The sequence below is a fragment of the Chiloscyllium punctatum genome, chromosome 36, assembly GCF_047496795.1.
Source record: "Chiloscyllium punctatum isolate Juve2018m chromosome 36, sChiPun1.3, whole genome shotgun sequence".
Classification (NCBI taxonomy): Eukaryota; Metazoa; Chordata; class Chondrichthyes; order Orectolobiformes; family Hemiscylliidae; genus Chiloscyllium; species Chiloscyllium punctatum.
In genome coordinates this window covers 61,129,435-61,137,886 of record NC_092774.1, presented here as the reverse complement: position 1 = coordinate 61,137,886, position 8,452 = coordinate 61,129,435, and the positions used below count along the sequence as shown (strand labels likewise).

The 8,452-nt window shown below is 46.0% G+C and overlaps 1 non-coding gene across 1 annotated transcript; it reads right to left on the bottom strand.

Moving 5' to 3' along the window:
- Positions 1-272: 272 nt before the first annotated feature.
- Positions 273-344, bottom strand: trnaw-cca (transfer RNA tryptophan (anticodon CCA)). Its single transcript has one exon. It is a non-coding gene; the product is annotated as a tRNA-Trp (tRNA).
- Between the last annotated feature and the right edge of the window lie 8,108 nt (positions 345-8,452).

Sequence of the window (8,452 nt, the reverse complement as noted above, 5' to 3'; positions counted from 1 at the left end):
AGATTATGTTGTAAAAATATCGGTATAATGTTATTCACACCCCGCGGTCACCAACTGAACGATCCGGCTATGTTTAGATCCCGTGATGAACAGTCTGTGTTTTACTTCTCACATTGTGGGGAGCTGGGCATTTACCCAAACAATGCTCAGCACACCACCTCCCTGACACAGTGTTCACAAATCAAACTGACAGCAAAGATTCACGTGAGATCGAAAGTTTCCGCAAAGAAAATTTGACACAACGTACTCCTTTCTTAAGACGTTGATTGTAGTGAGCCTGACGTGATTTGAACACGCAACCTTCTAATCTGGAGTCAGACGCGCTACCGTTGCGCCACAAGCTCACAGATGCACCATGCGAACTATTCATGCTTAAGGGAAGTGATCGCCCTACAATGATTTTACGTTCATGTCTGTTCTGTTTCTCCCCCTTCTCTTTCTGTCTCTCGAAACAATTTCCAACTCTCTCTCAATAAAAATCTGAAAGAACTGCGGATGCTGTATATCAGGAACAAAAAACAGGAGTTGCCGGTGACCCTTCCACAGAACAGATGGTGATTGGGAAAATGTCGGTTTATGTTTAGGAGATATTGTGGGAGGAAGGCGGAGATCAGGACGGACCCCAAAGAGAAGGAAGAACTGTTGGACAGAAAAAGGAGTTGATAACGATCTGCGTGGGAGGGTTAATGGAGACTGTTCGTGGCTAAGTAGTGTCGAATGACAGACTATGTGATAACAAGGCTTGGTGTGTGTGGAAGTGGCGAGGATACTGTAGAGTTCAGCCCTAGAATTATTGAATTCGATATTGGGACCGGAGGGATGTATGGTCCCCAAGTGTAATATTCGATGCTCTTCGTTCTGCTGGTGCTGAGCTTCGCTGGAACACAACAGCAAACCTGAGACAGAGATGTTGGCCAGGGAACAGGATGGGGTGTGGAATTGGCAGGCAACTGGAAGCTCATGGTCTTTTTGCGGGCAGAACGTAGATGTTCTGTGCAGCAGTCACCCAGTTTATGCTTCGTTTTCCACAATGTAGATGAGCCCATATTATGATCAGCAAATGCAGTAGACTGGGTTGTCGGTAGTGCAGGTAAAGTGCCACTTCACCTGGAAGGTAAGTTTGACCCCTTGGATAGTGAGGAGGGAAAAGGTAAATGGGCTGGTGTCACACATTCGGCAGTTGCAGGGGAAAGTGCAACTCAACCTGCAACTCTACTTTGAGAAAATCCTGGACTTGAACTCCTAAGTCTCTTTGCACTTCGGATTTTGCATTTTCTCCCCATAATCCTTCTGCTCCAACAGTGACTATCTGGTGTCAGGGTAGCACCAGTGATTTCCTGACATATGGATTGTATTTGGGGATACCAAGGAATGTCAGGAACTGCGAGTATCTCAGGAGCAATCGTTATTCCTGGGGGAGGCAGAGAGGAATGTGGTGTGGTCCTGTAAACTCCAGAACTTTGATAACTTCATGAGTCAGCAATAACTCTTTCTGGACCAAGAAACGAAAGGGCCAATGAGAAAGTGCTACAAGGGAGTTAATAAATAACATACATTAACTATCGCTGGGAAGGAGGAGGCAAAACAATGAGCTGTTCCTTTGGACAGATGAGATAATGGTGTTTAATAACTGTGTGACAAAAGGACAATTACTTCTGCCTGTAGAAGGAAGGCCTTGGCGTAAAGGGGTTAATTGCAGGACAGGCTGTTTCAAACAGGTGGAAAACCCTCAAGGATAAGAAGGTAAGCTACAGACCAGAGGTCTCCAGAAGAGTGGGGAGGTGGTGTAAGAATCTAAAGAAACGTTACACCACAAATCTGAAAGTGAGGGAACTCCACCAGAATTCAACTCCAGAATGATTTAGCAGCAGTACTTGGAAGAACAACACTGCATCAAACCCCTGTAAACTTTCAGAGATGGGCACTGTTAGGAGAAACAATGTTAAATTCCACCATCACTTGGGTGATAGCCAAGATGGAGGGGGTGTGGGGGCGGGGGGAGAGAGAGGCTGAACTTGCTTACTTGAGGAGTTTTATATTTTGGTTGCTACTTACAATAAAGTGAAAATCATGGTTCAACAGTTGGTTGTCTGTGCAGTTTCTGAGTCAGTATTCAAATCAAAGCGATTCACCCACAACCAGAGCGAGAGGCTGGGATTAATAATGACTGGTTTGCATTCAGCAGGACGGCACGTCAATACTGTTACAGCGAATGCTGAATCCCCTCCCCTCTCTGAGATCTCAAACCGAAGCACCAAAAGAGGAGCGCATTGCTCTATAATCTATAAAATTAGTGTGAAAAGTGGTGTCATCTTCTCTAGTCTTAAAAACAAAAATAAATCCCTGACACTTTAAAATCAAGAAAAAGCAATTTACGTATCCAACTTGAATGGTGAACAACTGAACTAATCTATTAACAAACCGAATAAATCCCTTCGAACTACTGACAATTCTGGCATAAAACAGGATTCTTGTCATATGCTGTTCCAATAAATAGAAGACCCACCAATACAACAAGAAATAGAATTTAGTCTCTTTGATTACAGCCAGGTTACATGTCTTCCAGAATATTCGATGCATTCTTCAATTGAATCTTTTGTCAGGAATGTCTCCTCCAATTCCTGCTCTTCTGGTTTGTTTGTAAATGATGCTCTCTCATTCACAGATGACTGTCAGAGCTGATGTCTCTCTCTAGTGCTGAGGACTCTTAGCTCTAGCAATGGGGAGTTAGTTCTGGGGCTCTGTCCAACTGTCCCCTTCTTTTATACCCTTGATGCTCTATTGAGTTTTTACAGTAGGATTGGTCCTCTGTTGTCAGATTTAGGCTCAATAGGTTTTGGTAGCCAAAGGACCCGATTTAAATTAATTGTCTAAATTGAAAAGTCATTATCTCGGCCTGCTAACTGTACGACCTTTTGATAGAAATGTTTCAGCTTGTGTGCACTCTGTTGTGATGATGTTACTCCTTTAAGAAGATTATGTTGTTCTTGATTTTTTTTCCCAACAGTGGTTGTAAAAGGCAGAGGGTCTGATCCGTTTGGGCTAAGGGACTTCACTAATGGCCAACAGATATTGGCAAAGGCAACAAAGGGTTTAGATCTTTTTTTTACTAAAATGTTTCTCCCACAAAACCGTCTGTAAGGTCACCCCTCAGCCTCTAACCCTCCAGGGGAAATAGCCCCAGTCTATTTCAGCCTCTTGCAGCAGCTCAAACCCACCAACCCTTGCAGTATCTTTGTAAGTCTTTTCAGAACCCTTTCATGTTTCACAACTTGTTACAAACATGTCGACTAATTCAAAGAAGCCTCTCAATTACAGCTGTAAATGGTGAAAGTGTGTTTAATAATGAGTCATGAATAAAGGCTGCATTAATCTTTTACTGTGAAGTTTTACTCCTACATCTCAAAACAGAGCATACACACCTGGTCAGAAGCAGCCTATGGGATTTAAGACACAATTGGCTGTTTTCCAATGAGGACTGACTTTGCACAGAAACCATAGACATTTTAAATGAATGGGGTACCATTCGTTTTAAGGGCAGGTAAACTTAAGTGGCACTGCATTGGCTTAGAAATGAGAGATCCTTGACACACACACAGCTGAAATCATCACTGCGCCATTATTAACAAATTGGAATGAAGGCTGGGATGTTTTCCCCTGGAGCAGAGGAGGATGAGAGGCGAAGTTTATAAAACCGTGAGTGTTATAGATAGGGTTAAGGATTGTTGTCTCTTCCCAAGTATGGATAATTTCAAGACTGGGGATACATTTGTATCGTGAGTGCGGACACATTTGCATGGTGAGAGGGGAGATATTGTAAAATGTTTGCCCCACATATTTTTTCAGAGTGTGGTTTGTGTATGGACTGAGCTGCCAGTGGAATTGGTTGAGGTAGGTACATTAACAACAGTTAAAATACATTTGGTCAAATACATGGAGAGGAAAGGCTTAGAAGGATAGTGGCCAAGTGCAGGGAAATGGGGTGACTGTTGATGGACATTTTGGTCAGTGTGAACTAGTTTGGGCCGATGGGCCTGTCTCCGTGCTGTAGCACTGACTCGTGTCTCTTTGTCGCTCCAACAGTTTTGAGTTTTCAGATCACTTAATCACCCTGAATAAAATTTGATCTCATTAGTCTGATGTGGACGTGCTGGTGTTGGATTGGGCTGGACAAGGGCAGAAGTTACACGGCACCAGGTTAGAGTCCAACAGGTTTATTTGAACTCACGAGATTTCAGAGCACTGCTCCTTTGTCGGTGAAGTGATGAAGCAGCAGCATTGAAGAAGGAGCAATGCCCCTAAAGCTTGTAATTTCAAATAAACCTGTTGGTCTGTAAGCTGGTGTTGTGTGACTTCTGATGTCTTTAGCTGTGGGTTTGCGTCGAACTCAATGAGATATTTTGTCCAACACGGAATTTTTAAACAGTATCACTTGGAGGGATTCATTTAAAACCTCTCAAGAGGTGAGTTCAACAAGACTGAACTATTCAAAGTTACTTGGACTCTATTTTAAAACTTACATCAGGACAGGTAGACATAGAGATTTACAGCATGGAAACAGACCCTTTGGTCCAACTCATCGATGCTGACAAGACATCCTCAATTAATTTGGTCCAATTTGTCAGTATTTGGCCCATATCCTTCCTGTTCATGCCTTCTCAGTGGCATAATTGTACCAGCCTCCACTTTCTCTGGAAACTCATTCCATACACGCACTACCCTCTGCATGAAAACATTGCCCCTTATGTCCCTTTTAAATCTCTCACCCAGCCAAATAGCCTCTCCCTGCAGCTCAAACCCTCCAACCCCCGGCAACATCCTAGTAAATTGTTTCTGATGCAGAAGTCAATGTTTTGGGAAGAACCCTTCTTCAGTCCTGAAGGAGTGTTAATACCTGAAATGCTACCTTCACCTCCTAATGCTACCTGGCTTGCTGCGTTCTCCCAGCCTCCTGCTTGCGTACTTTGGGTTCCAGCAATCGCAATTTTTATTTTGTTTCTAACAAATGGCGGAGCAGACTCAGTTGGCTGAATGGCCTAAAGTCTGCTCTTATGGTCTGAGCTTTCTGTGGATTGTTTCAGTGGGAACGTGCAGTCCCAGACTCCGAGTAGTGTTGCCCACTGGAAGCAAAGTTTATGGAATCACAGAATCCCTACAGAATGTAAACAGGCTCTTTGGCCCAACAAGGCAACACCAACCCTCCGTAGAGTTACCCACCCAGACCCATTCTCTTAACCCTATTACTTTACATTTACTTGGAGAAAGTGAGGACTGCAGATGCTGGAGATCACAGTCGAGAGTGTGGTGCTGGAAAAGCACAGCAGATCAGGCAGCATCCGAAGATCAGGGGAATCAACGTTTCAGGCATCATTGCTGAGGAAGGACTTATGCCCAAAACGTCGATTCTCCTACGCCTCAAATTTTGCCTGACCTTCTGTGATTTTCCAGCACCTCACTCTCGACCAGTCTACATTTACCCATCACTAATGCACACACTTACACATCCCTGAACACTATGGACAATTGAGCTAGGCTAACTCACCCTAACTTGTACATCTTTGTATTGTGGGAGCAGAACCGGAACACCCGGAGGAAACCCATGCAGACACGGGAGAATCAAACAGTAGAATCAAACCCGGGTCCATGGCTCTATGAGGCAGCTGTGCTAAGCACTGAGCCACCAGGTCGCCCCGAACCACGTTAGGATTGCACTTGGGGGTGCGAGGCGGTGTGTAGTCCAGAAAATTGTTTTAAAAGCCCAACAACGTTCCCACTGCACCCATTGTCAGAGTGGGGCACAAGGTTTAGTCCACAGTAGCGTCACTGGCGGTATCCGATTGTTGGGAGCACTGGTGCCCCCGCTGGTGTCTTTGCAAGTTGCTGGAAAATGTGAACCTCTTGCCGCACTCAGGGCAGCTGAATGGCCTCTCCCCTGTGTGGACCCGCCGGTGGGTCAGCAAGTTTGAGGAATCGCTGAAGCCCTTCCTGCACTCAGGGCAGTAGAACGGATACACTCCCGTGTGGACCCACGGGTGGGCCAGTAGGTGGGAGGAGCGGTTAAAGCGTTTCTCGCACTCTGGGCAGGAGAAGGGCTTCTCCCCGGTGTGAACACGCTGGTGCCTCAGCAGGTCAGAGGATGTGCTGAAGGCCTTCCCACAATCAGAGCAGGGGAAGGGCCTCTCCCCGAGTGGACACGCTGGTGCGCCAGCAAGTGGGAGGAGTGGGTGAAGCTGTTCCCGCACTCAGGGCAGGTGAATGGTCTCTCCCCAGTGTGGACCCGGCGGTGGTCCAGCAGGTGGGAAGAGCGGATAAATCCCTTCCCCCACTCTGGGCAGGAGAACGGCCTCTCCCTGGTGTGACTGCGCTGATGAATTTCCAGGGCAGATGGGACACTGAAGCCTTTCCCGCAGTCACCACACTTCCACGGTTTCTCCATGGGGCGAGATTCCTCTGTTTTCTCCATGGACAAAGCTTCAGCTGCACACAAATGCATGTACAGCCCCTCCCTGCCGTGAATTCCTCTTTCCACGCTGTCTAATTGTTACAGACTGCACACTCAATGCGCTGCCGCAGTAGCGTCTCTCATCCAGCTCCACTGATGCTGAAAGCGGATTGAAACAGAAACCAAAGAGTTTTGCTCCTTCTCATAGAATCATAGTCGAAGATCGTTACAGTCCCAATGGATTGATTGACTGTCTGTCATTGACGTGAAAATGAGGACTGCAGACGCTGGAGAGTCAGTCAAAATGTGTGGTGCTGGAAATACACAGCAGGTCAGGCAGCATCCAAGGAGCAGGAGAGTTGCTGTTTCGGGCATAAGCCCTTCAACTATTGAATTTGAAACTTCAGTCTTCAGATCTTCAAATGCACTTGAAAAAAAGACTATGAAAGTCATCACTGGCAGTCAGGGCAGAAATTCAGAACAAGCAATTCTACTTTATGCGGAACATTCTTTTCTTTTGTAATTCCATGAAATTGAAAGCACCATTATCCTACTCCGATTGCTCTACATTTACACCTGATTAATGCATCTAACCTGCACATCCTGGACACTATGGACAATTTAACATGGCTAATTCTTCCAAACCTGCACATCTTTGGATAGTGAGAAGAAACAGGTGCACTGGAAGAAATCCGCCGAAAACACCAGTTGGAGAAAGTGCAATATCCACACAGACAACGGCCCCGAGGCTGGAATCGTATCTGGGGCCCTGGTGCCGTGAGGCAGCAGCACTAACCACTGAGACACCGTACCTTCCTTTTCCAGTCCCGCCACCAAGTCACTCCACTTAAGCTCAAGCAAAGCACTACCTTTAATTTTCGCTTCACACTCACTGAACTTTCAGCCCGTCCCCACTTCCCCTGAGAGCTGGGGGTTGCCACTGAAAATCCCTACAGTGCAGAATGAGGCCATTTGGCCCAACAAGTATATACTAACACTCCGAAGAGTAACCCACCCACACCCATTTCCGTACTCCTATCACTCTCCATTTACCTCCGACTGATATACCTAACCCACACATCGCTGAATACTATAGGGCAATTTAGCATGGCCAATTCACCCTAACCTGCACATATTTGGACAGTGGGAGGAAACCGGAGCACCTGGATGAAACCCACACAGCCATGGCGGAGGGGGGGTGGGGGGGTGGAGGGGAGACAATGTGCAAAGACCACACAGACATTCACCTGAAGCTGGAGTCAAATCCTTATCCCTGGTGCTGTGAGGCAGCAGTGCTAACCAGTGAGCCACGTGCTGCCCATGTGTGCTGAAAGAGATGCAATGTGGAATTTTATTGACTGTATCGCACAGTGGATTGTTGAGTAAGGTCGAGTCTCGAAGGTTCTGGGAAGAGGTAGCCAACATTCAGGAGCGCATTGCTACAGATGCTGGAATCCGTCCTGAAAACAACAAATGCTGGAGATCACAGCTGGTCAGGCAGCGTCCACATAGAGAGAGCAAGCTAACATTTCAGGTCTTCTTAGAGATTTATAAAATCTTGCTGGATACAGAGAAAATGAATCTCAGGAGTCATTTCCCTGGAATAGGGGATTTCAAGACGAGCGGACTTATTTTTAAGGTGAGAACAGCAAGATTTAAAAACAAAATAAGGGGCAACATTTCACACAGAGACTGCTTCATGTGTGGAATGAATTTCCAGAGGAAGTGGTAGATGCTCTTACAGTCACAACATTTAAATGACATTTGGAATAGTACATGAATAAGAAATGCTCAGACGGATATTGGGCCAAACACATGTAGGTGGGACTAGTTTAGTTTGGGATTATGGTCGACATGGACTGGTTGGACCGAAGGATCTGTTTCCATGCTGTGTGACTCTGACTGGAAACAGTGGATATGGGGAAGATGTTTCCACCAGTAGGAGAAACGAGGACCAGAGGACACAGGCTCAGGGTGAAGGAATGCCCTTCAGAACTGAGAGGAGGAGGA